This window comes from Ambystoma mexicanum, chromosome 2p (assembly GCF_040938575.1).
Source record: "Ambystoma mexicanum isolate Mex_15411 chromosome 2p, UKY_AmexF1_1, whole genome shotgun sequence".
Lineage (NCBI taxonomy): Eukaryota > Metazoa > Chordata > Amphibia > Caudata > Ambystomatidae > Ambystoma > Ambystoma mexicanum.
Genome location: NC_090923.1, coordinates 1,351,136,984 through 1,351,162,603, shown reverse-complemented (window position 1 = coordinate 1,351,162,603; position 25,620 = coordinate 1,351,136,984). Strand labels below are relative to the sequence as shown.

The window sequence follows — 25,620 nt, the reverse complement described above, 5'->3', positions numbered from 1 at the left end:
TGTTCGGAGTCCAAACTCTGTGAGCAGTCTGATGGGATAGGTGAGCCCCCCATCCTGTGAAGGATGAGTCTGTGGTTAGAGTGGCTTCCACTGCGGGGGTGGCGAATGGTTTCCCTATTACCAGGTTTTCCTTCGACCACCACCGTAGCAAGAGAACCAAGGCCTGCAAGACCACCACTAGATCGTCCCATTGTCCGCTGGCCTGACACCACTGGCTGTTGAGCCACTCTTGCATTGAGCGCATGCGCAGGTGACGTACCAAATAAATACATGACGCCATCATTCCTAGAAAGCGCATTGCTTTGCGTACCGTCACCTCTCGACCGGCCACATATTGAGCGATCTGAAACAGCATGTTTTGGACCCTCTCTGAGGGGAAGACGAGGCCGTCCTTTGTTCGAATTAGAGCCCCTAGGAATTGTTTGATCTGGCTGGGGTCTAAACTGGACTTCTTCTCGTTGATGGAGAAGCCCAGTTGAAACAAAAGGTCTACAGTCTTTTGGGTATTTGAGAAGCATGTTTCGTAAGAATCCCCTGTTATGAGCCAATCGTCGAGGTAAGGGTATACTGGGATGGACAACCTGCGCAGGTGGGTCGCTGCCACTGCCAGTACCTTTGTGAATACTCTCGGCGCTGATGCTTTGCCGAACGGTAGCACTCTGAACTGGTAGTGTTTGCCCTCTAGCATGAACCGGAGGTATTTCCTTGCGCTGGCAACACTAAAACATGAAAGTATGTATCTTTCATGTCCAGTGTTGTCATGTAATCTCCCTGTGAAAGCAGGGGGATTACCTCCTGTAGAGTCATCATACGAAACTTGAGGTTTGACAAATTTGTTCGCTGGGCACAGATCTAGTACAGGGCGCACGGTTAAGTCCTTTTTGGGTACAAGGAAGTACACTGAATAAATACCTTCTGTTACCTGAGATAGAGGCACGACCTCTATAGCTCCTTTTTCTAGTAGTTGGTCCACTTCCTGAAGAAGGATGGCGAGGTGTTCTGGTGACATGCGTTGTCCCCTTGGGGGTCTGTACGTAGGGGAACTGTTGAATTCTATACAGTAACCGCGGGCTATGGTTGATAGTACCCAGTGGTCTGACGTTATACCCTCCCATGCTGGAAGAAAGAAAGGATGTTAATCGGCCCCCGACCGGCGATGCATGGGAGGGGACCCGAATCTTTGAGTCATTTGGTGTTGGTGGCTTGGGAACCTCTAGGGGTGGGACCCCGACCTCTTCCCTTGCCACGACGTTGTCCTCTTTGGTTGTATTGTCCACTGGTGCCTTGGTTAGAGGACCAGTTACCTGCAGAGTATTGCTGCTGCTGCTGTTGCTGCTGGCGTTGGCCTCGAAAAAAGCGTCTGTTGCCATAACCACGTTTGTTGGGAGGCCTTGAAATTTGGTCTAGGGTTTTGATGGTGTCAAATTCCTTCTTTGCAGTCTCTAGTGCCTCATCCACCGCCTTACCAAAGAGGTTGGCATCTTCTATATGTTTGTTAATTAGAGATGCTTGTGTTTTGGGTTTAAAGCCTGAATTACGTAGCCATACATGGCGTTTGAGGAGGATTCCTTGGACTAGGGAACGGCCAGACATTTCTGCAGCATCCAGAGTATTTTTAATGATGCTTTGGTTGACTAAGGTCCCTTCAGTAACCGTGGCTAGAAGCCGAGTACATAGGGGTTCTGGTACCTCCTCGATGTCCTTACGTAGTTTGCTCCATTGTGCATCTGCGTAACTGGCCAGCAAAGAGTTGTTGTTGGCAATTCTTGCGGAAAAGGCAGCCGAGGCTGTAATCCTTTTTCCTGGGGCATACCATTTTTTACCCTCTTCCTCTGGTGGTGCCTCGCTAGTTGACAGCAGGACCCCTGCTCTTTTCCTTGTATTTGTCACCACTAAGGAGTCTGGTACAGAGTGGCCCCTGATGTATAATGGGTTGACCCCTCTGATCAACGCGGGTGTAGATAGTGAAGGAATAATTTGTCTCTTTACTGAGGCGAAGAGGGGAATGGTTTGGCTGACAGGGGGTTTCTCCTTGATGATCTTTTCTACAAAGTCGATGTCAGGAGAAATTTCCCCGGTCTCGATTTCGAAATGCGCTGCTGCCTTGTGTAGTAGTGCATTAAAGGTAGGTTGATCGTCTATAGGAGACATATTCCTAATAGGCGAGTCCTTGGGTGGGGGACAGGCTTAGGGCGTCAGGGTCTGAAAATGCTGATGGGGACTGCCAGGGCTGTGAAGCGCCCTCTTCTGGGTCTTCTCCGAAGCCCCCATCACCCATATCTGGGTTATCTTCAAAACCTTCCTCCTCTAGGTTTTGTTCCCCTTCATTGCCTAAGAATGTCATCCTCCTGAAAGTGGGGGTGCTCTCCAGTGAGGTCCTATAAATCTACATCCTCTTGGAGGGGATTAAACAGCCTAGGGTACTTGGCCCTGGGATCCTCCTGCGGTCCCTCTCTTGATCTCTTGGGTGTTGGAAGGTTCTGAATCCCCATAAACCTCTCCATTTTGTCCATACAAAACTGGAGTCTCTCTAGGGTTTCTTGAGGTACCCCAGAGTGGTCAGGGGGGGAAAAGGGAGGGCCTTCAGTTTGAAAACGCTTCGACTTATCCCATAACGGTGAAGAAAGGTTTCCCTTGCCTTCTGAAAAGCCTTCTGGTAGGCTAGGAGTCCCTCTCGACAGAGGGGGCAGTTCTTGCCTTCCTTCTGACCTTTTCGGCATCTCCCGGGCCTTGTGAGCGGTGATCGACGTTTCTTTCGCCGTCCGTCTCTGGCAATCGGTGGAAATAATCTGCGCCAGGTTCTCGACAACTAAACTGTCTGTCGAGGGTACCTCCGGCGTCGACGTTACAGGCTTGGCTTGCTCTACGCTGACGGGCGCTCTCCAACGGTGAGCGTCGTTTGGCGGTTTAGTGATAGCGTCCTTATCTGGGGGTAGCCCAGTCGCTAGTCGCGTTTGCAGTTGCGAGGGGGGCTTCAGACTCTTACGGTCTGAGGAGGCCGCCGGTAGGACCTGCGTCTCCGTTGGCGCTAATGCTCTCTTCGTCTTCGACGAGGAAGAGCCGTGGGTCGTGCGTTTATGGGAGTGTTTTGTGTGTGCGTCAGTGTCGCCGGGGTGTTCATCCCCATAAGCAGGGCATGAGCCGAGCTTGTTGGGCCGGGGACAGACGACGAGGAGCGCGAACGCTCCTTAGAGTGGTCTACGACTTCCGAAAAGGACTTCGGGTTATCACATTCCTCGTCACTTTCAGCGGCGGCGGGAGAGAAATCAGACCTAGACATGGCTTAGGCTGCCCACCTTTTGACCCTGCGGTCCTTTAAAGTCTTCGGTTTAAGAAGCTGACAGGCCGCACAGCCGTCTTCTTTGTGGTCAAGGGGCAAGCAACGGTTACACCGTTTATGCTCGTCTTTCCAGGTAAACTTGCCCTTGCAACGCGGGCAAAACCTAAAGGGTGTCCTCTCCATAGCGGAGGAACCGATTGCATGTGACAACAACCCCGAAGGAAAGGGAGGGGAAAGGGAAAGGCATTCTCAAAGAGAAACAATAAATGTCCCACGACCCCACTCTCCCTACTGTATTTGGCCGGCGAGGCCAGGCCACGTGTTCGGCGAACGCCGAACAACCTCCTCCGTCGAAGGCACCGTCGTCGAAGATCTTGATCGCCGGTGAACAGCTTCGCAGCTACGACGCCGAAGGAGGGATGTAAAGTAATAATATAGTTATAAGTTAATAACGACCAAAGGTCAAACAAATGTTTTTGCAATGTCTCTCGAGGAGCTCTGCGTAAAGGCGACCAATATCTGGGCAGAAAAAAACAATCTCTTTACTACCTCCATAAATGCCTTAATGACGGGAACCTTCCACCATGATACCTTATTGAGAGAGGTGGTCTATGCGGATAAAGCCGCCAGGTTGACTTTTATAGTTAACTAACCCAGAGTCTAGCAAGTGGAGCATGTAATGAAGAATGTGAGGTGGAGTACATTCTATGGGGTTTAATTGTTTTGTCTGGCACCAAATTACAAATCTCTTTCACTTGTCGAAATAACAGTGTCTGGTGTTTGATTTACGTGCCTCCTTGAGGATATCCATACACCTTTGTGGCGAGTTAAGATGTCCAAACTCTATGACCTCAGGAGCCATGTTGCCATGTTCAGTGAGTGAGGTTGAGGGTGTAATGTTGTTCCCCCATGCAGGGATAGCGAATTGGTCTGGCACGGGAGCTTGATGGGGTCACACACCGCCAGTGTGCGCAGATGTGGGTACCAGGGTTGTCTCGCACACATGGGAGCAACTAGGATAAGCGTAATTTGCTCTCTGTGAAACTTGTTCACCACCCTGTTCATTAGTGGAGTTGAGGGTAAAACGTACACTGGGATTGCGTCCCTGCAAAGGTGCGCTGCCACCACCACCAGTACCTTGGTGAATACCCTTGGAGCCAAAGCTATGCCGAAGGGTAGCACCTTGAATTGGTAGTGCTGGTTTACTATCTTGAAACAAAAGAATTTTCTGTGCCCTGGGAACATTGAAATATGAAAATAGACATCTTTCATATCCAAGGTTATCATGTAGTCCCCTTGCTTTAGCAGTGGCATTGCTTCCTGTAGCGTAGTCAGGCAGAATGTTTGTACCTTGACATAGGTGTTTGCAGGGTGCAGATCTAATACAGGGCGCATTGTTATACCTTTTTTGGGCACAAGGAAGTATGTTGAATAGATACCTTTGTTCACCTGGTTCGCTGGGACGATTTTGACGGCATCCTTGAACAGCAGCACTGCAACCTCTTCCAGAAGTATGCGCCGTTCCTCCTTTTTGGTGGCTCTTTGTCGCAGGGGATGGTAGGAGGGTCACTGCAGTAACTCTGTGTGATAACCACACGCTACGGTAGAAAGCACCCACCTGTCTTAGGCGTTCCCCTCCATGCATGGGTGAAGTGTGTTATACGTCCTCCTACTGGAGTGACATGGGAGGGGACGTGAAGCGAGTGGTCATTGCTTTGGGGGGGGGAGGAGAGGACCCACCCCTGGAAGAGGAGGATCTGCCCGCCCATAAGATCTTCGCTGGCCCCTTTGGAAACCTTGAGATGGTTGTTGGTTGTCCTCGATTGGAACCCCAGGATGAACCCTGACCTTGGTTGTATCCAGATCCCCTTTGGAAATTTTGGCCCCTGAAGCGACGTAAATTATTTCTGCCCCTTTGGCCCGATGGTTTGTTGGTGAGTTGACCCAGAGACTTTAGAGTGTCATATACTTTCTTTGCACTCTTTAATGCATCCTCTACTGCTTTGTCGAAAAGAACATTAGGCTCTATCAGCATATTAAGGAGGGTTGCCTTTGATGAATTGAGTGGTGTCCCCGCTCTTTTTCTTGTTGTGGTAACTACCAGTGAGTCTGGCTTTAATTGACCTAATGTAGAGGGGGCATGAAGGGGCTGGGGTGGGACATCTTTTCGATTCAGGGATTTACAGCACGCGTGAGGTTAGGGGTTACTGCTTTTGTGTCACCCAATATGTTCTAGACAAAATCTTTCGACCTCGGTTTCCTGCGTTTGAATTTGAAAATGCTCTGCTACCTTTAGCAGCAAGTCATTGAATTGTAGTTGGATGTCTACTGGTGAATCTGCCACCGGCGGTTCCACAGGATCTGGAGAGGGTAAGATGTAAACGTCCTCTTCATCGTCATCATAATAATGATGATGATGATCTACCTGCCCAAGATTCTTTTGATCCACATAATCTGTACTGGGGTCATAGAGATCAAACTGGTCTGGGTCCTGTTAAGGAGTGTCTTGAAAGGTGTCTGGCCGAGCTCTTTTTGATGGCGGTTGTGACATTGTCACTCCACTAGCTGTTGGCGTGCTTGGGAAACTACCTATAAATTGAGGCGTGCTTGGAAAATTACCTCTAGTTTGAGGGTTTTTCAGAAAAAAATAGAATAATAATCGGCCATAAAGGACATACGTCTCATCACTCTGTCTATATCCTCAGCAGACCACGGTGAGGAACCTGGGATAGTAACTGGAGTGGGAGGTAGTCCTGGTGTAGGCTGCTTCTTGCGTTTCATAGTTGCAGACATAGTACGCTCCCCCGTGGGAAACACGGTCTTTCTCCTTATGGGATGCACTCTCTTTCTCCCTAAGGGATGCACTCTCCTTCTTCCTATGGGATTTGTGGCTCTTCGAAGTATGGCGTTTCGAAGTCCGGCCTTGAAGCAGTGTTTCAGGGACATGTTTGTTTACCAAATGTGACAATTTCGAAGTCTGCGGCTGTTTTGCCATTTTCGACGTTATTGAAGATCGTCGTCTTTCGGCCGAAGGGCAACCCGTAGCCGCGTCTGTCTATGCTCGGTCTTCGGCAGCAGTATTGGACACGGCGTCCGAGTCAGATTTATCTTTCGACTTTGGGTGCCTGTCATGTGGCGAACGTGATCGCGAATGCCCAGAGGACAGGGAGCTAGTGGACTTTCCCCTTGACGCAGTGTGCGGCCGTGAAGATGATGCTGTCGTCGACTTCTGGCCTTGGGGGGTGTGTTTTGTGTGGTATGATGAGCCTGTGCTGATGCCGCCAGGTGTCGTCCCCGTAACAGCACAGCCGGCCTGTCTGTTGGGGTCGGGGGCTTGCACATGGGAATCTGAAGGTTCCCCATCGCCTAAGCCGTCCGAGAAGAAGCTGATGCTGCCGTCGCTAGAAGCACCCTCCACGTCTATGGCGGCCTCGGCCTGCATGGCGGGCCAATCGCTTAGTTTTTCGTTCCTTTAAGGTCTTGGGCTTAAAAAGCTTACAAGGGATTCCAAGATGGCCACCGACACTAGGTAGACGTGTGTCGGCGGCGCTCCGGTACCCTCAAGCCTGGAAGGCACTTCACCACCCCCCTTTCGGGCAACGAGGGATTCGAGCACGATTTTTTGGCCACCCCCAGCCTGGTGAGCGATCGGCGGAGGGCGGACTGCCTACATTTGAGGCCAAGCATCGCAGCTGCAACGCGGGACGCGGCGGGCAGGCCCCGCTCCCGATAAGGGCGCTGTAGTCCGGCACACCCCAGGAGGACCCATAGAGTGGGAGAGGACCGCGACGACTCCCGGTCTCTTGGCTTGGGGACGCCTGCGGGTCGCATCGGGGCCGAGGTGCAGGACACATCTCCCTTTGGGGCACTCCGGAAGGCGGGAGGTCGACGCGCGTCTCCGCTTGCTGCCACCCTCGGCTGCTGTGGGACGTGGTGGGAGACGAGCGCCCGTGCCCTGCCGCCGAGGAGAAGATCTCCACGAGGGAGCGGACATGCGGGTCCAAGAGCCTGCGCCCGTGAGTCGTGACCGCGGCAGGCGCCACAGGACATCAGCGGTCCAGGAAGTAGGGAGCCCGCGGACCGAAGTGGCCTGGGTGAGCTGCGCTCCGAGAAAGTGATGCTGGCGCCCGTGTGAGGTGAAGAGCTGGGGCGCGCCTTCGCCTGCTTGCCCCCCTTGGGGGCTGGGGAGTGTGGCGAGATTGAAGAGCGCAGCTGTACCGTGAGATTGGACGAGCGGACCCTCGGATCGGAGCCGGAGGGACCGAGTACGCGGCAGGACTCGATGGACACTAGAGCCCCTGAGGGCAGGGAGGCCGCTGTCTGCTGTGGCTCGGGGGGGCTGCGCACGGAGGGGGTGATGTCAGCAGCCGCCTGGGCCCGGTAAAACAGGGGCCTAGAAGAGAGGCTTGGTACGTGTGAGCCAGGGGGGGCATCCTGCGAGCAGGGGGATTTCCGAGCCTTCCTCCCAATACCTCCCCAGAAGGATTAGTGTGAGCGCAGGGCCGAGAAGGCCTGAAGGAGAGAGGGGACTGGTGTGGGAGACCAGGGCGGCCGAATCCACGGAAGCAACTTTAATACGCCTGGCCGTATCCACCTGGTTCCCCCCCCCTTTTTTTTTTGGTGAAGCCTCTCCAAGGAGTCGCTCGGTGAGTGGGTCCCACTGATAGCAGGAGCCACGAGCGAGAGAGCTTTATCTCTCATGGACTGTATGAAGCTGAGCCGAGTAGTCTTCCCTGACTGAGGGGCTGACCTCTTCTCCCCTCTCCTAGAAACGGGGCACAATACCCCCCTCTGATAACTGGGAGTTGAGGCTTGAGGTTTGGCGAGTGATCGACACGGGCCCGGATGTGGTCTGGCTAGGGGGAGTCCCTGAGGCATCATGGCGACAAAAAACAAAAGCAGATCTTTCAAGGGGGGAGCGCAGCAAGCCGAGGCATCAGGCCCTCTCATATCCATGTGGGCCCCCAAGGACGCCCAGGAGGAACGGAACCCCCAATGAGAGGGGTTACCTGAATGGCCCCCATCTGCCTCCTCTCTCTCCAAACAGGATTTGCATCGGGAAATAGTCTCATTGCAGGAAACATTGGCAAAGACTTTTCAGGACCAGTTCCAGCTGGTGCGAACCGACTTAAACCAGGCCCTGTCTAAGATCAAATAAGAGGTGGCCCAACTCGGCGAGAGAACAGATGTGGTGGAGAGAGGCCTTCAGGAGGTGAGCAAGGATGTAAGGGAGAACAGTGAAGCAATTGATCGCTTGGATACGGCAACGCGGAACCTCGAGATCTGCTTGGAGGACTTAGAAAACCGGTCTCGACGGATCAATATCAGGCTGAAACTGCTTCCGGAGTCGGTTCTGGATACGGATTTAAAATCGACGGTTCAGAAACTCTTTGCAGACATTTTGGGTGGCGACTCCCCAGACAAGATTGAGTTGGATAGAGTGCACCGAGTGGGCTGTCCCAGCACCGCCCGGGGCCAGCGGCCAAGGGATGTATAGGCCGCCTTTTCTAGATATGCGCAGAAAGAAGCTGTGCTGCAGGCTGCGCGGCGACAGGAACCAGTGAGATATAATGGGCAGGTGATCGAGCTGTATCAGGATCCTGAGGGTAGCACCCTTCTCAAAAGGAAGCAGATGAGTCCTATACTGAGGAAGCTACAGGAACAGGGGATAAAATATAAATGGACTTTCCCCTTCTGGCTTTTATTTGATTGGGAGGGTTCTCCAATGCGAATCACCTCTCCGCGGGAGGGGGCGGCCCTTCTACAGCTCGACTTAGACTACGATCATGGGGCGCCAGGGCTGAGGGGGACCTCTGGCTCGGGAGCTGGTCCCTCGCTTCGGCCATGGTAGTGGTTGACTGTTGGGAGAGAGGCCTGGCGAAGGCGGTCCCGGAGGGGCCCTACAAATCGAGAGGGGGAGAGGGGCTTGGATGTGGTTGAGAGAGTGGAGCCTAATGAATCCTGACAAGGATCTGAATCAGCTATGGGGGATGGTGGTCTCAAAGGGCGATCACGAGGGTAGGAGGAGAGTGGAGCAAACATCGTGGAATCGGCAACGGCGTTCAGGCCTGTGGGAGGGGTTTTGGTGAGAGGGCCGGTCAGGCCGGCCCCTGAGCGGGTGGGGGGGCATTGTTTAGGGCGGGTGGGGGGGTTCATTTGGGGAAGAGTTTGGGTGGAGGGGGTGGGGATCGGTTCCACCACACAGGGTTCCCTTTAGGACGTATGGGAAAATGGAGGGGATCCTCTGTGCAGCGGGTGAAAGGGCTTGGGCCCTGGGCCCTTACCATGAGGGTCACCACTAACCGTTAGCATTTAGATGGATCACACATAATGTAAGGGGGCTTAACTCCCCTGTAAAGAGGAAGAAGCTGGAGCTGTTCACTAGGAGATATCGCCCAGACTTTTTGGGCTTGCAGGAGACCCATCTACTGAGAGGTGACCAGCATAGGCTTAGACTGAGGGGCTTTGATCAGATTGTGCACGCCTCGGGGGCGACGAAGTCTGGAGGGGTTGCGCTGGCAATTGGCAATTTGTCTAATTTTAAGATCAGTGAGACTATTAGAGACAAAGAAGGCCGATATCTACTGGCTCTGGGATCCACCGGGCGGGAGCTCTACACAATAGTGGTGGCGTATGCCCCTAACTCAGGACAAGATTCTTTCCTTCGGCAGCTACTACAGCTTATATTGGGGACCGCGCAAAGGGCCCAGTAATCTTGATGGGGGACTTGAATATTGCTTGGGACAGGGCTGGGGACAGGTCTGGGGGTACTACTAGAGGAAGGGGCAGGGTGGCCTTGTCGGCTCTACGAGACAGTATGTCAGAGATGGGCTTGCAAGACGTGTGGAGAGAAGTGAAAGGGCAGGCGGAGGGGTTCACTTTTCTTTCGGAGGTACATGGAAGACAATCGCGTATAAATTATTTCTGGGTATCCTCACATCTGGTGGGTAAGGTACAGGTGGAAGTTTGGACCCATGGGCATAGCAGACCACAAGATTCTAATTATGGAGCTCGATTTGGGGGCTTGGAGAAAGAGGCTATGGGGCTGGAAGTATCCTGACGATCTATTTCATGACTCGGTAATTCTGGGAGAAATGGAGGGCAAGATCAAGGAATACTTCGCGAGACATGAAAGGGGAGTGACGGGAGAGGATGTCAGATGGGACGCCTTTAAGGCCACAATACGGGGCGAAATCATAGCGGCTAACGCATAAAGGCGGAAGCAAATGTCGGCCCTGGAATCCCAACTCGAAAAGGAGGTTGAGGAGGCAAGGGAAAAGGTGGTTAGCACTCCTAATAGGCGCAATAATAGGGACTACAGAAGGGCAGTGGGCCAATTACATCTCTTGCGCACTAAAAAAGCAGAAGGAGCCCTCTTATTGGTTAGACAGAAGTTTTACGCTAGGGCCAACAAGTCTGGCTCCCTGCTGGCGCGTCTTTTACGAGGGGTAGAGTCAAGAAATGTGGTCACTGCTCTACATACAGGGAAGGGGGATAGGGTTACCCGTCTCAAGGACATTCAAGAGACCATGGCAGAGTATTATGAATCCCTATATAGTTCGCAAAGCCCCCCAAGGCCAGCTCCAGGAGCAATTTTTAGACGCAGTCCAGTTACCGGTGGTGGGGAGAGGGGCCCAAGCTATACTCAATCAGGATTGAACGGAAGACGAGGTTCGAGGAGTGATAGGGAAACTGCCGCGCGCCAAAGCCCCCGGTCTGGACGGTTACTCGCCGCATTTTATAAACAATTTGCCGGTCTATTAGTGCCACTTTTAACTCACTTATACAACTCTTTCAGAGCCACCGGGGATATAAACCCTTCCATGAAAGAGGCTAAAATCACCTTATTTCGGAAGCCGGGGAAAGATCCACTAGAGAGATCCTCCTATAGGCCAATAGCTCTTATCAATGTTGACGCGAAAGTCTAAACTAAAATACTGGCGAACTGACTTAAGGAGTACCTCCCTAGCCAGATCCATCAGGATCAATCGGGATTCATCAAAGGCAGACAAACGGCAGATAACACCAGGAGAATAGCACACCTGGTGGAGAAGGTGGGGAAGACAAGTACTCCGGCAGCCCTCCTGTCATTAGACGCTGAAAAAGCGTTCAACGGGGTCGAGTGGTCTTTCCTCTTTAAGGTGATGGAACGCATGGGACTGGGAGGTGCTTATCTGCAAATGGTTAAAGCCAATTACAATGATCCCAAAGCCAGGGTGATGGTGAATGGGGCGGCCTCCAGGCTTTTTAGATTACAGAGAGGCACGATGCAAGGCTGTCGCCTTTAGTATTTGCCATTTACTTAGAACCGCTGCTTCAAGCCATCAGGGACTCAGGGGATATTCGCGGTATTCCATTCGGGGGCTCCCAACACAAAGTAGCTGCTTTTGCAGATGACATGTTACTTACCCTTATGGCCCCTTCTCAGTCCTGTCTATCAAGTACACTGTTGTTGGAGAAATTCGGGGAGGTATGAGGGCTGCGCGTCAACATGGGCAAATCAGAATTGATGGAATTGGGGCTAGGGAAGGAGGAGCATGAAACACTACGGAGAACCTCACCTTTCGCATGGCGGGCAGGGGGAATTGTTTATTTGGGGGTGAAACTTACCCCAACACTGTCGGGGTGGGTACAGTTAACTTTCCCCCCCGATACTGAAAAGCATTAGGAAAGATCTTCAAAGGTGGAAAACCTCAGTGTCTCCTGGCTAGGGAGAATTGCAGCTCTAAAGATGGTGGTACTTCCTCGCCTCCTATACCTGTTCCAGGCGGTGCCTCAGAAGGTACCGGACCGTTTTTTCAAACCCCAACGAATGTCTATCTGGGAGGGTAAAACGGCCAGAGTCAGCAGACAGCTCCTCACGGCCCCGAGGAGGAGAGGCATTCAGGCCCTACCTGACTTCAGGCTGTATTACGAAGCCACGCAGTTAAGGGTTATAAGGGAATGGCTTCAGCAAGGGGGCCAAAAAAACTGGGTTAAAATGGACAGGGCGGTAACCAAACAGGATCTAGATGAGGTGCTATGGCTCCCGAAAAGTCTCAGACCCACACATATGTACCTTAGTTCTATTACTAAATGGGTAGCGGATAATTGGGATAGATTGGTTAGACAACGGGGCATCACTTCCTTCCCATCTCCTTTTATGCCGTTATTTGGGAATGGGGACTTCTCTCCAGGGCTGGAGGAGGGGGCTTTTAGGAAATGGAAGGAAGGGGGCTGTAGGAGGATGCGGGACATGTTCATTGGCAAAGAGATCAGCTCCTACCCTGAATGCAAAGGGGACTTCGCCTTAGGCGAGGGGGAATGACTGCGGTACTTTCAGCTACGCCACTGGCTACTGCATCCTGTGAATAGAGAGGCGGCTACTAGGGACCCTACCAAATTCGAAAAATTTCTAATGTCTAATGATGGCTCAAAGGGGTTGATTGCGCAGCTGTATGGGATTCTAGAGGATTCCAAAACGGTGAAAAGCTGGGCTTTTATGCGCAAATGGGAGAGGATGGTGGGAAGAGGAATAGATGAAAGCGAGTGGGGGTGGTTATGGAGGATTATCCCGAACGTGGCCCGAGCATCCCAAATTCGAGAGGCTTCGTACAAACTTATATATGGCTGGCACTACACTCCCGCTCGGCTGCACAAGCTATTCCGTGGAACCCCAAAGGAATGCTGGAGGGGGTGTGGAGCGGTAGGGTCCGCGGAGCACATCTAGTGGAGATGTCCCAAGTTGGGGCATTTTTGGGGGGAAATTCAGACCGCTCAGCTACAGGTCTTCGGTCTGGGGACAACTGGGCCCCCAGAGCAGGTTTTATTGGGCTTACAAAATGAGGATTCAGAGTCTATCGTGGGCTCAAGGGGAAGGGCTCAAGTGCTGCTCACCTTGGCAGGTACGATGCTAATCGCTCGGAACTGGAAAAGACTGTTGGTTCCAACGTTTCAGGATTGGCTTAGGGTCGTCTGGGAGTTGGTTGCGGTGGAGTGAGCAACGTACGCCATAGACAATGCATTGCAGAGCTTTGCGGGCGAATGTGGTGGGGTGCTGGCCTTTCTCAGAGATGACTTTAGAATTGGATGGCGCCCGCAGCGGCTTAGACTGTTGGACCTTTCATGAACTGAGGGGGGACACTTCCGTTGGAGGGGGAACTTTAGACCACTGGGATGGGCAGATTTGTTCGGTTGGGGGGAGGGGGGATGGGAGGGTTTGTTGGAAGGGTCTTAAAATGTTGTCTTTTTTGAAAATGCTAATAAACAGATGTTTAAAAAAAAAAAAAAAGCTTACAAGCTTTACAATGACCCTCGTTGTGATCCCTCGGAAGACAGAGGTTGCACACCCGGTGCGAGTCCTTCCCGGGAAATTTGTTACAATTGGGACAAAATGTAAATGGTGTATTTTCCATGATTAATTGGAAGGGCAGCCTGGTGATTATAAAGGGGAGAAGGGAAAATATGTATTCTTTAGATGCCAAGATATGTACCAGCCCCCACCCCACACTCCCTACTGTCTGGGCAGAGGCCCGGAACAGCCTTCCGAGGCTGTAGGATTGTCAAGGCAAGTTTGTATTTGTATTTATTTTATTTCTATAGCGCACCAGGCCCAGGGGCAACCGGGCGCATCACTTGGATACAACAAACGATATTTGTCCTTGAAACCATTGTTGAAGATGTTGTCGAGGAATGGCTTTAAAAAGGTCAGAGAGAAATTTGCTTTAAGTTCTTTGTAATAAATGGCGCTAGCAGAAAAGGAACTCTGCTTTTAGCATCTGACAATGATGGCAGAAAAAAACAATCTGAGGGACCTCGACGTGTGAAGGACCATGGGTACAGTGGACGTCACACTAGGGATAGTATTACTGTCACATCCTGTCAACGTCCCTTTTCGAGTTTTGAAAACAGCAATTGTAATACTCTGCAGCTTCCACTAGGTGTTGGCCTATGCATAGCATGTGATCTAAGCAGATTCCACAAACCTCAGAAATATAATATATATATATATATGTGATCAAGCTACAAGAAGTAGCGAAACACGTTGTCCCGTTGTTGGCCTCCATTGTTTTGATGCCGGGCTAGGGTTGTAAACCCTGATTTTAAACATTTTGTGTAACCGTGAATGACATTTTTGTGGAATAAAGGATACGTTTTTATTCGATAACGGATGGTTCACAACCCTTTCTTCTCAAGGTTAAACCCTGTATTGACACCCGTTGCACTCCCACGCTGTGCAGTGTGGTTCACTTTTTCGGCAAGAGGGCTCTCTTGGCGGAACGTAATTATATATATATATATATATATATATATATATATATATATATATGATACATTACTCACCGTAATCGTATTTCTGATGCTTGTATCTGCTTAGATTCACATGCTGTGCATAGGCCGACATCTAGTGGAAGCTGCAGAGTATTACAGTTTGTTTTTCGAAACTCGAAAATGGGCGTCGACATAGGGCGTGTGTCATGATCACTGCTTCCAAGGAGCCAGGACCAGCCCAACGTCCTTGGAAGCAGGCCCCTAACCCTAATCCTAAGCACCAGCCGGTCCCCACTGGGACCTTTTGGACCTTGTCCTGGCGCCATCAAAACCATTGGTCCCGGCACTGGAAGCGCCGGGCTCATAATAGGTGTGAAGATGCTTGGGTGGACTTACCTGCAGCAGACCATGCTGCTTACTTACCAGCCACTTAGAAGCCATCTGAGAACAGGAACTACTTTCTTACCTGGGTGGGGCAGCTCCACTCCCTGGATACAGCACTGGAACTCTTCTGGAAACTGGAACTCTTTTCTTACCTGGGCGGAGCCGTGGAAGAAGACGCCTCATCCCTCCAAGGCTATTTAAACCACACCCGATAGATGAAGTGTGCTTCGCGTTATTCTGCATCTGCAGCAGAAAGCTCACCGAGTCTGCTCCGGCCTTTCTTCTTCCGATCCTGGACCCGCAAGAATCCTACTTACCATTTCGGTATCCAGACATCATCAGCACCTGCAAAGAACAGAAACAACAGGTTAGCAAGGCGAACTTTACACGCAGTGCTTACTTAACTGATATATCGGCTGCGGCCGTTTCTTCACGCCGCATCTCCACCTGCAAGAACAAAAGCATTGCCATACTTAGCGGCACGCTGTGAATTCCGGATTTCTTCGTTCTGCATCGCCGCCTGCGAAGGCAAAGTATCGTTAACAACTTACTGGCATTCCGCGGACTCCGGCCCTGCAACCCAACATCTGAAAGGCAAAAGAAAAGACATTAAGCAGGTATTTACTTACGTCCATCACGCTCGTCGCAATAAAACGCCTGCAAATACTCCGGCGTCTCTTTAACACGAACTAAGCTGCAAGGAAAGAGACAGTTAGAGCGCTTGCCATACTTACGAACTTCCAGGCGCTTCACTTCATCTTTCATCTCAAGAGCCCTGCAATACATAAGGGAAAGGCATTATACAGAGTCTGCATATAAACGTGCCACGCATGTAAAGACTATAAAGACAAAAGGTGTCCAGAAACTCACCGCTCGTGCAGATAACGACGGTAACCATCCTCTGAATTCAAGAGGCCTGTGTTTCACCAGTGAAGGAACTGGCAACGGCACCCTGCACCAGACGCAGATGGAGAGCCCAGCATTCACCTATATAAGGTGAGCACGTTGACCTGGGGGCACTACGAAAAAGCTGGGAAGAGAGAGAGAGAGAGAGAGAGAGAGAGAGAGAGGGACATTCAACAACCCAGACCATTAACCCCCATATTCTTTCACCTGCAGAAACCTCACTCTTCGAGTCCGACACACAGTGCGAAGAGGTTCGACCCCAGAAGCCAATCGAGTCCTGCACATCACTTTTCGAGTCACAGACAGCTTCCTGCCAAGACCCACGCCTCTGTGGGAATCAGGTGAGCGTTACAGAACGCGAAGCCCACCACAAAACTCCTACCCAGGCGCAATGGAAACCTCAGACACTGATCAACTAGCCCAGTTGCTCAGGGAATTAAGAGCAGAAGTACATGCAGCTCGTCAGGAAACAAACTCTCTAAGAAGAGAAATGATACTTTCCAAGGAGCGAACAGAGGACCTTGCTAGGCAGTTGTTACAAACGCAGGCAGGACAGACACCTTTGCCTGTTCCAGGAGGAAGTTATCCTTCTGAATCATCTTCAAATCCAGTGCAAATCAATCTGCCCGGTAATGTTCCCTTGGCTCCGCCCGAACGCTTTTCTGGTGATCCAAAGAAATTCGCAGTGTTCATCAATCAGTGCCGCCTACACTTCTTATGTCGACCAGCTGCATTCCCAACAGACCAGACCAAGGTGGCTTTCGTGCTTTCTTATCTCAGTGGCAGCGCTGCAGATTGGTCGATCCCTTTAGTCACCCAGGATGATCCGGTTTTACATGATTTTCAGGCCTTCCAGTCCAGCATGGAGAAACTGTTCGCAAGACATGCACAAGGGCAGGCCTTGGACAATGAACTTCTCTCATTACGACAGGGTAATCAAGACCTCTTGACTTATATAGCCTCCTTCAATAGACTCATAGTGGAAACACAATGGCCCGAGGACAAGAGAATAACGCTTTTCTACAGAGGCCTGCGTGGAGAGCTCAAAGATGTGTTAGCGCAAGTTGTGAATCCTCCACAAGAATGTTCTGACTATATTGACTTAGTTGTCCAGTTGGACCATAGACTACAGAACAGGAAGGCAGATCGTTCCAGATTTGATACCCAAGTGTTTTCTAAACCACAGACCTCGAATAAGGGAGCTGACACTGTGGAACCCATGCAAATAGGGGGCATGAAAGGACCTTTAACCCAGAAAGAGCGGGAAAGAAGAAGGCAGCTGCAATTATGCCTCTATTGCGGAAACTCAGGACACTTTCTTCGGGACTGTCCAGTGAAACCAGCTAAGAAGACTGTAGGAGCCGCGGATACCTGTACCACAAATTCTGAGCAGGGAAACGACCTCGCCCGACAAGAGCAGAGGTCCTCTTGCCGAGCGTTAAGATCTGTCCCGTGACCTCGCATTTCGTGATACCCATGGTCCTCATTAGTCCTGAACGTCCGGATCGTTTGCATGCAATTGAAGCTTACATTGACAGCGGAGCAATCGGTAACTATGTGGACCGTGAAATGGTATCAAGGATGAATCTACCCCTTGTCCCTAAGGCAGTGAAAGACGTCATCACTACTGTGGATGGCACGGGGATAGCCTCCGGACCAGTAACGCATGCCACCCAAGAAGTGACGCTAGTGAGTCAAGATGGACACTGGGAGAGAATCGTGTTCGATGTAAGCAAGGCCCCTCAGTTCCAGATCATTCTGGGAATCCCTTGGTTAGAGAAGCACAATCCTCAGATCGATTGGCGAGCAAAGACGGTACAGTTTCCAGAGTGTTTTACCACTTGTTATCCTCGGCCTGATGTTTCACTGGCGGCAATCTCTTCTGAGGAGGTGCCCAAATTACCTCCCGAATACCAGGAATTCCAAGACGTCTTCCGGAAGGATCAAGCCAACACCTTGCCTCCTCATAGGTCTTACGACTGTCAAATAGATCTGATACCTGAAACAACTCCTCCTTGCAGCAGGATTTATGCCCTCACCGAGCCAGAGAACCTTCACCTCAGACAATACCTAGACCAATACCTAGCTAACGGGTTTATCCATCCTTCAAAATCTCCAGCTTCATCGGCTTTGTTCTTCGTTCCGAAAAAGGAAGGAGACCTTAGGACTTGCATAGATTACCGCGCCCTGAATCAGATCACCGTTAAAAACAGATACCCGTTAACTTTGATCCCTGAACTCCTGGATCAAGTCAAAGAGGCATGTATATACACAAAGTTGGATCTCAGAGGAGCCTACCACTTGGTACGGATAAAAGAGGGCGATGAATGGAAAACGGCCTTCCGCACCAAGTACGGGCTATTCGAATATCAAGTGATGCCCTTTGGACTGTGTAATGCTCCTGCTGCTTTCCAGTGTTTTATGAACGATGTCCTTAGAGAACTCATAGACGTGTGTGTTCTTGTCTACATTGATGACATCCTCGTCTATTCATCATCTGAAGAGGAACATCAGAGACACGTTAAAAAGGTTCTCGAGAGATTGCGTCAACATAATCTTTTTGCTAAGCTTGAGAAATGCGTTTTCAACGTAACGGAAGTCGAGTTCCTGGGATTCATATTGTCACCTAACGGAGTCCATATGGATTCAAAGAAAGTTGATGCAATCATCACGTGGCCATCACCAACCTCTGTAAAAGGAGTTCAAAGCATGTTAGGGTTCGCTAACTTTTACCGCAGATTCATTCCTGAATTTTCTCGGATAGTCCAGCCCATCACCGCTCTGTTGAAAAAGAACAAACGTTTTGAGTGGTCTTCTGAAGCAGAACAAGCTTTTCAGGACTTAAAAGCGAAATTCATTTCTGCACCTGTTTTAAAACATCCTCGCCCAGAACTCCTCTACATCGTGGAAACGGATGCTTCTAGTCTTGCTATGGGGGCAGTTTTATCACAAAGAGATCCGGTCACACACCAACTACATCCTGTTGCCTTTTGGTCCCGCAAGTTTTCGCCTCCCAAGATCAACTATTCAATTACAGACAAGGAACTTTTGGCCATCAGATCGGCCTTTAAAGCCTGGCGGCATTATCTTCTAGGAGCCAGACACACAGTCACCGTAATGACTGATCACCGCAATTTACAATATCTAAAGACAGCCAAAGCTCAGTCTTCCAGACAGCTTCGCTGGGCTCTGTTTCTAGCAGAATTTGACTTTATAATTACTTATCGACCAGGCAGTAAGAACGGAAAAGCAGATGCTCTCTCCCGGATGGGAGTAGATGAACATTTGACCAATCCAGAACCAATACCCATAATCCCAGAACAAAGAATTTTGGGTTTGGTCAGCGCTCAATCTTTTGAAAACATCAAGACCATGGTTAAATCACTCCTAACTCCGGGCGATTTGCAAGATTGGCAATTAAAGGGGAAAGAATTCTCAGTGGATCAAGACCTACCATATTTCCGAGGACGATTGCATTTACCCTGTGAGAAAATACAAAAACAAGTAATCTCCTGTTATCACGACTCTCTAATGGAGGGTCACCCTGGCATTACCAAAACCATGCAAAAGATTAAAAAACATTTCTGGTGGCCGTCATGGAAAAAGGATATTAGAGACTTTGTAATCTCCTGTGGTGTTTGTGCCCAGAATAAAAGTCAGAAGGAGAAACCAGCCGGCCTATTACAGCCACTAGACATCCCTCCCTGTCCATGGCATACCCTGTCCATGGATTTAATCATGGACTTACCTCCATGCTCTGGGTATACTACCATTTTAGTAGTCGTGGATCTATTCTCCAAGATGGCTCACTTCATTCCCCTGAAGGGTCTACCATCAGCCTCAGTATTGGCCCGAGAATTCTTAGAAAACATCGTTCGGCTACACGGTTTTCCCTCGGTTTTAGTCTCCGATAGGGGAAGTCAATTCATCTCTCACTTCTGGCGCAGTTGCTGTCGTTTAGCCCAAATTGATGTAAGACTTTCAACTAGTCACCATCCCCAAACTGACGGACAAACCGAAAGGACAAATCAAACTCTAGAGCAATATCTACGTTGCATGCTCCAACAAACTGAAAACCCCTGGAAGGATATTCTTTGGATCGCTGAATACGCTTACAATAATTCGATTCATTCTGGAACAGGGAAGACTCCCTTCTTCTTACTATACGGACACCATCCTAGAACCTCTAACCTGGATCCTCCCCAAGAATTCGAAGCACCTGCTGTGGATCACTTGCACTCAGAGATCACCCGTGCTTTTAAGGAGGCCTCGGCCCATCTGCAAAGAGCTAAAGCTCAATTCAAAAGAGGAGCAGATCGACACCGTAAAGAGGCTCCTCACTACGCTGTAGGAGATCAGGTCTGGCTATCCACTAAGCACCTGCCTTTAAAGGGACCTCGCACCTTCATCCCGAGATACTTTGGACCCCATCTCATATCTGCCATAATTAATCCGGTGGCTGTCAAATTGGAGTTACCTACGCATATGAAAATACACCCAGTATTCCATGTCTCCTTATTAAAACCAGTACAACCAGAAACCCGATTGACTGAATTCCCAGAACCGGTTTTAGTAGATGGAGAACTTGAATTCGAAGTTAAGAACATCCTAGACTCCAAGATCTCCAAATCTAAGTTATATTATCTGGTTGATTGGAAAGGTTACGGCCCCCAGGAAAGGTCTTGGGAACCTTCAGAATATGTCCACGCACCTCGTCTGGTCAAGAAATTCCATCTGAATCACCCCAACAAGCCAAAACCCCCGGAGAAGACACGATTAGGAGGGGCCTTGAGGGGGGGGTACTGTCATGATCACTGCTTCCAAGGAGCCAGGACCAGCCCAACGTCCTTGGAAGCAGGCCCCTAACCCTAATCCTAAGCACCAGCCGGTCCCCACTGGGACCTTTTGGACCTTGTCCTGGCGCCGGTGGCACCAGGCTCATCAAAACCATTGGTCCCGGCACTGGAAGCGCCGGGCTCATAATAGGTGTGAAGATGCTTGGGTGGACTTACCTGCAGCAGACCATGCTGCTTACTTACCAGCCACTTAGAAGCCATCTGAGAACAGGAACTACTTTCTTACCTGGGTGGGGCAGCTCCACTCCCTGGATACAGCACTGGAACTCTTCTGGAAACTGGAACTCTTTTCTTACCTAGGCGGGGCCGTGGAAGAAGACGCCTCATCACTCCAAGGCTATTTAAACCACACCCGATAGATGAAGCGTGCTTCGCGTTATTCTGCATCTGCAGCAGAACGCTCACCGAGTCTGCTCCGGCCTTTCTTCTTCCGATCCTGGACCCGCAAGAATCCTACTTACCATTTCGGTATCCAGACATCATCAGCACCTGCAAAGAACAGAAACAACAGGTTAGCAAGGCGAACTTTACACGCAGTGCTTACTTACCTGATCCATCGGCTGCGGCCGTTTTGCAAGTCAGGTGTTTGAGACTGCTTTTGTGCATGGGCTCGAATGGGGGGCCCATGAGCTTAGATAGCACCACGTTAAGGTCCCATCCTGGTGGTGGGTTTGAAATAGGAGGGTGAAGTCGCTTTACTCCTTCCATGAAGGCTTTAACTACTGGTACTTTCCACCACAACACCTTGTTATGGGAAGTGGTGTATGCCGACAGAGCTGCCAGGTGTACCTTCAGTGAGTTAAAAACCAGTCCTGCATCCAGCAGGTGGAGCATGTATGTAACAATAGTGGAAGGAGTGCAATCAACTGGGTTGATTTGTTTATTCTGGCATCAGATAACGAATCTCTTCCATTTGTCAAAGTAGCAGTGCCTTGTGTTTGGTTTCCTAGATTCTTTTAGGATTTCCATACACCTCTGTGGTAAATAGAGATGTCCGAACTCTAGGACCTCAGGAGCCAAGCTGCCAGGTTCATTGAGTTGGGTTGAGGATGCACTGTTTGACCTTGGTGCTGGGACAGTAGGTTATACCAGGCCGGAAGTTTGATCGGTTCGCACACGGCTAATCTGCGTAAGTGTGGGAACCACGGTTGTCTCGCCCACATGGGAGCAACCAGGGCGAGCGTCATCGACTCTCTGTTCATCTTGTTGACCACCTTCCTGATGAGAGGAGTTGGTGGAAAAGCGTATGCAAACATTCCTGACCAGTTCATCCACAGGGCGTTCCCCTGGGAGTCTGGTTGGGGGAACCTAGATGCAAATCGGGGGCTTTGTCTATTTTCGCTTGTGGCGAATAGGTCTAAAGTGGGGAAATCCCATTGGGAGAAGATATCTTCTACGACTTCTCTGTGTAGACACCATTCGTGTTCTTCTGGGAGGGGGTCTCTGCTTAGAGCATCCGCTAGAGAATTGAGATCCCCTGGAACATGTTGCGATGACAGGAAGATGTTCCGTCTGAGTGCCCATTTCCAAATTTTCTGGGCAAGCTTGGACAGATTTGGCGAACGAGTCCCTCCTTGCTTGTTCAGGTAAAACATGGCTGTAGTGCTGTCCGTCCGGATTTGCACTGACAGATTTAGCAGGTAGGGCTTGAACGCTTGAAGCGCTCTGAATACTGCCAGAAGCTCTAGCAGGTTGATGTGATTCTTGGCCACTGAGTGAGACCAGAGACCCTGAGCTGTGTGGTGGAGATGGTGAGCTCCCCACCCTGTCAGGCATGCATCGGTTGTGACTACCGCCTGTATCTCGGGATCGTAAAAGGGTTTCCCCTTGGACAGATTTTCTCTTGTCCACCAGTTTAGGCTTTGTACAAGTGTTGGCGAAACGACCACTAGATCGTCCCACTGACCACTTGCCTGAGACCACTGTTTCGCCAACCATTCCTGCATGGGACGCATGCGCAGGCGCGCGTGGGGGGACCAGGTAAATACATGACGCCATCATGCCCAGCAACCGCATTACTTTGCGTACCGTTATCTGTCGACCGGACTGATATTGCGGAATTTGCAGCAGTACATTCCGAATTCTTTCCTCGGAAGGAAAGGTCAACCTCTCTTGAGTGTCTATGTAACGCTCACCTGGTTCCCTCGGAGGCGCTGGTTCTGGGCTGGGCGCTGCAAACGTCTTCAACTTTAGGCGTAGGGTTCGTTTGGCTCCCGGATTTGGCCCCTTCCTCACCGAAAGCTTGACCTGCAGAGTGAGGTGTCTGCAAGTGGAAAATCAAGGTATTAGTGGCTGGAAGGATGGGAGAAGTTCCTAGCCCCTCTCTCCCTTTCTCCCCGTAGTACTCAGATGATTGTTGTGCTCACCTTAAGTAAGTGAATGCTGAGCTCTCCATCCTGCGTCTTGTGCAGGGGCGCTGGGTCCAGTTACTTCACTGGATGTGAGTTCCGCCTCTTGATTGCAGAGGGTAGGTGAGAGCGATGCCGCCGTTTGCTGCACGAGCGTGACTTGTAAGTATTAAAGTTCTCTTTAGATTGCTCTCTTTAAATGTCTTTTTCCTTATGTATATGTTTTTTGCCTTTAGGATGCTGTCGATGCCAAAGATGATGCTCTCCCGGATTCGTGGCAGAGAGCGTAACAAGAAGATGGTGAATTCGAAGGCACGTAAGTAGGAAGACTGCTTTAGGGCCGTAGAATGCACCTTAGTGTCCCCTTTTGTAGACACCATTCGTGTTCTTCTGGGAGGGGGTCTCTGCTTAGAGCATCCGCTAGAGAATTGAGATCCCCTGGAACATGTTGCGATGACAGGAAGATGTTCCGTCTGAGTGCCCATTTCCAAATTTTCTGGGCAAGCTTGGACAGATTTGGCGAACGAGTCCCTCCTTGCTTGTTCAGGTAAAACATGGCTGTAGTGCTGTCCGTCCGGATTTGCACTGACAGATTTAGCAGGTAGGGCTTGAACGCTTGAAGCGCTCTGAATACTGCCAGAAGCTCTAGCAGGTTGATGTGATTCTTGGCCACTGAGTGAGACCAGAGACCCTGAGCTGTGTGGTGGAGATGGTGAGCTCCCCACCCTGTCAGGCATGCATCGGTTGTGACTACCGCCTGTATCTCGGGATCGTAAAAGGGTTTCCCCTTGGACAGATTTTCTCTTGTCCACCAGTTTAGGCTTTGTACAAGTGTTGGCGAAACGACCACTAGATCGTCCCACTGACCACTTGCCTGAGACCACTGTTTCGCCAACCATTCCTGCATGGGACGCATGCGCAGGCGCGCGTGGGGGGACCAGGTAAATACATGACGCCATCATGCCCAGCAACCGCATTACTTTGCGTACCGTTATCTGTCGACCGGACTGATATTGCGGAATTTGCAGCAGTACATTCCGAATTCTTTCCTCGGAAGGAAAGGTCAACCTCTCTTGAGTGTCTATGTAACGCTCACCTGGTTCCCTCGGAGGCGCTGGTTCTGGGCTGGGCGCTGCAAACGTCTTCAACTTTAGGCGTAGGGTTCGTTTGGCTCCCGGATTTGGCCCCTTCCTCACCGAAAGCTTGACCTGCAGAGTGAGGTGTCTGCAAGTGGAAAATCAAGGTATTAGTGGCTGGAAGGATGGGAGAAGTTCCTAGCCCCTCTCTCCCTTTCTCCCCGTAGTACTCAGATGATTGTTGTGCTCACCTTAAGTAAGTGAATGCTGAGCTCTCCATCCTGCGTCTTGTGCAGGGGCGCTGGGTCCAGTTACTTCACTGGATGTGAGTTCCGCCTCTTGATTGCAGAGGGTAGGTGAGAGCGATGCCGCCGTTTGCTGCACGAGCGTGACTTGTAAGTATTAAAGTTCTCTTTAGATTGCTCTCTTTAAATGTCTTTTTCCTTATGTATATGTTTTTTGCCTTTAGGATGCTGTCGATGCCAAAGATGATGCTCTCCCGGATTCGTGGCAGAGAGCGTAACAAGAAGATGGTGAATTCGAAGGCACGTAAGTAGGAAGACTGCTTTAGGGCCGTAGAATGCACCTTAGTGTCCCCTTTTGTTTTTACAGGTGCCGGAATGCAGCGCGAACAAAGTTGGAGCAAGCGCTACACAGGTAAGCAGTATTGTAACTGAGCGTTACTAACCAATGTTCTTTGTCTTAGCAGGCCCGATGCCGGATGCGGAATGCAGAAAAGAAAACGACTTGGATGCTGCCGATGGATCGGGTGAGTTGAAGCGCTAACTTTGCCTTTGTCTAACCTGTGCCTTTTGTTTTGCAGGAGCTGCTGAAGATTGGTTCCCAGCAGGTAATTTTCGTGACTACAGGATCCGGAGCTGAAGATTCGCTGGAGCTGACACGGTGAGCGTCCTGCTGCAGATGCAGAATAACGCGAAGCATGTGGTACCAATCGGGTGTGGTTTAAATAGCCCATAGGAGTACTTAGGTGTCTTCTTCCACAGCAGCCGCGCCCAGGTAAAAGAGTTCCTGCTTCCAGAAGAGTTCCAGCCTCAGTGATCCAGGGAGTGGTGCCTGCCCCACCCAGAAAGAAAAGTAGTTCCTGTTAGAAGAGAGTAAAGCATCATCTGGCTGGTAAGTAAGCACCATGGTCTGCTTCAGGTAGGTTCACCCAAGCACGTTTACACTTGATATGAGCCCGGCGCTTCCTGTGCCGGGACGGGTCCTTACTATGAGCCTGGCACCACCGGTGCCAGGACAAGGTCCAAAAGGTCCCTATTGGGACTTGCTGGTGCCGATAAGGCATGTTATGAGCCTGTTTCCAAGGATGTTGGGTAGGTCCTGACTCCTTGAAAGCAGTGGTCATGACAGCACCCCCCCTCAAGGCCCCTCCCAAATTTGTTCTCTCCGGGGGTTTTGGTTTATCAGGAAAAGTTCGATGAAACTTCTTAACCAGACGGGGTGCATGAACATGTTCCGACGGTTCCCAAGATCGTTCCTGGGGGCCATAACCTTTCCAG

General features: G+C 50.6%; 1 protein-coding gene across 7 annotated transcripts in view; it reads right to left on the bottom strand.

Moving 5' to 3' along the window:
- The window catches only part of TOM1L2 (target of myb1 like 2 membrane trafficking protein), a 1,130,890-nt gene that overhangs the window by 610,273 nt on the left and 494,997 nt on the right, over positions 1–25,620 (bottom strand). The window lies entirely within an intron of this gene.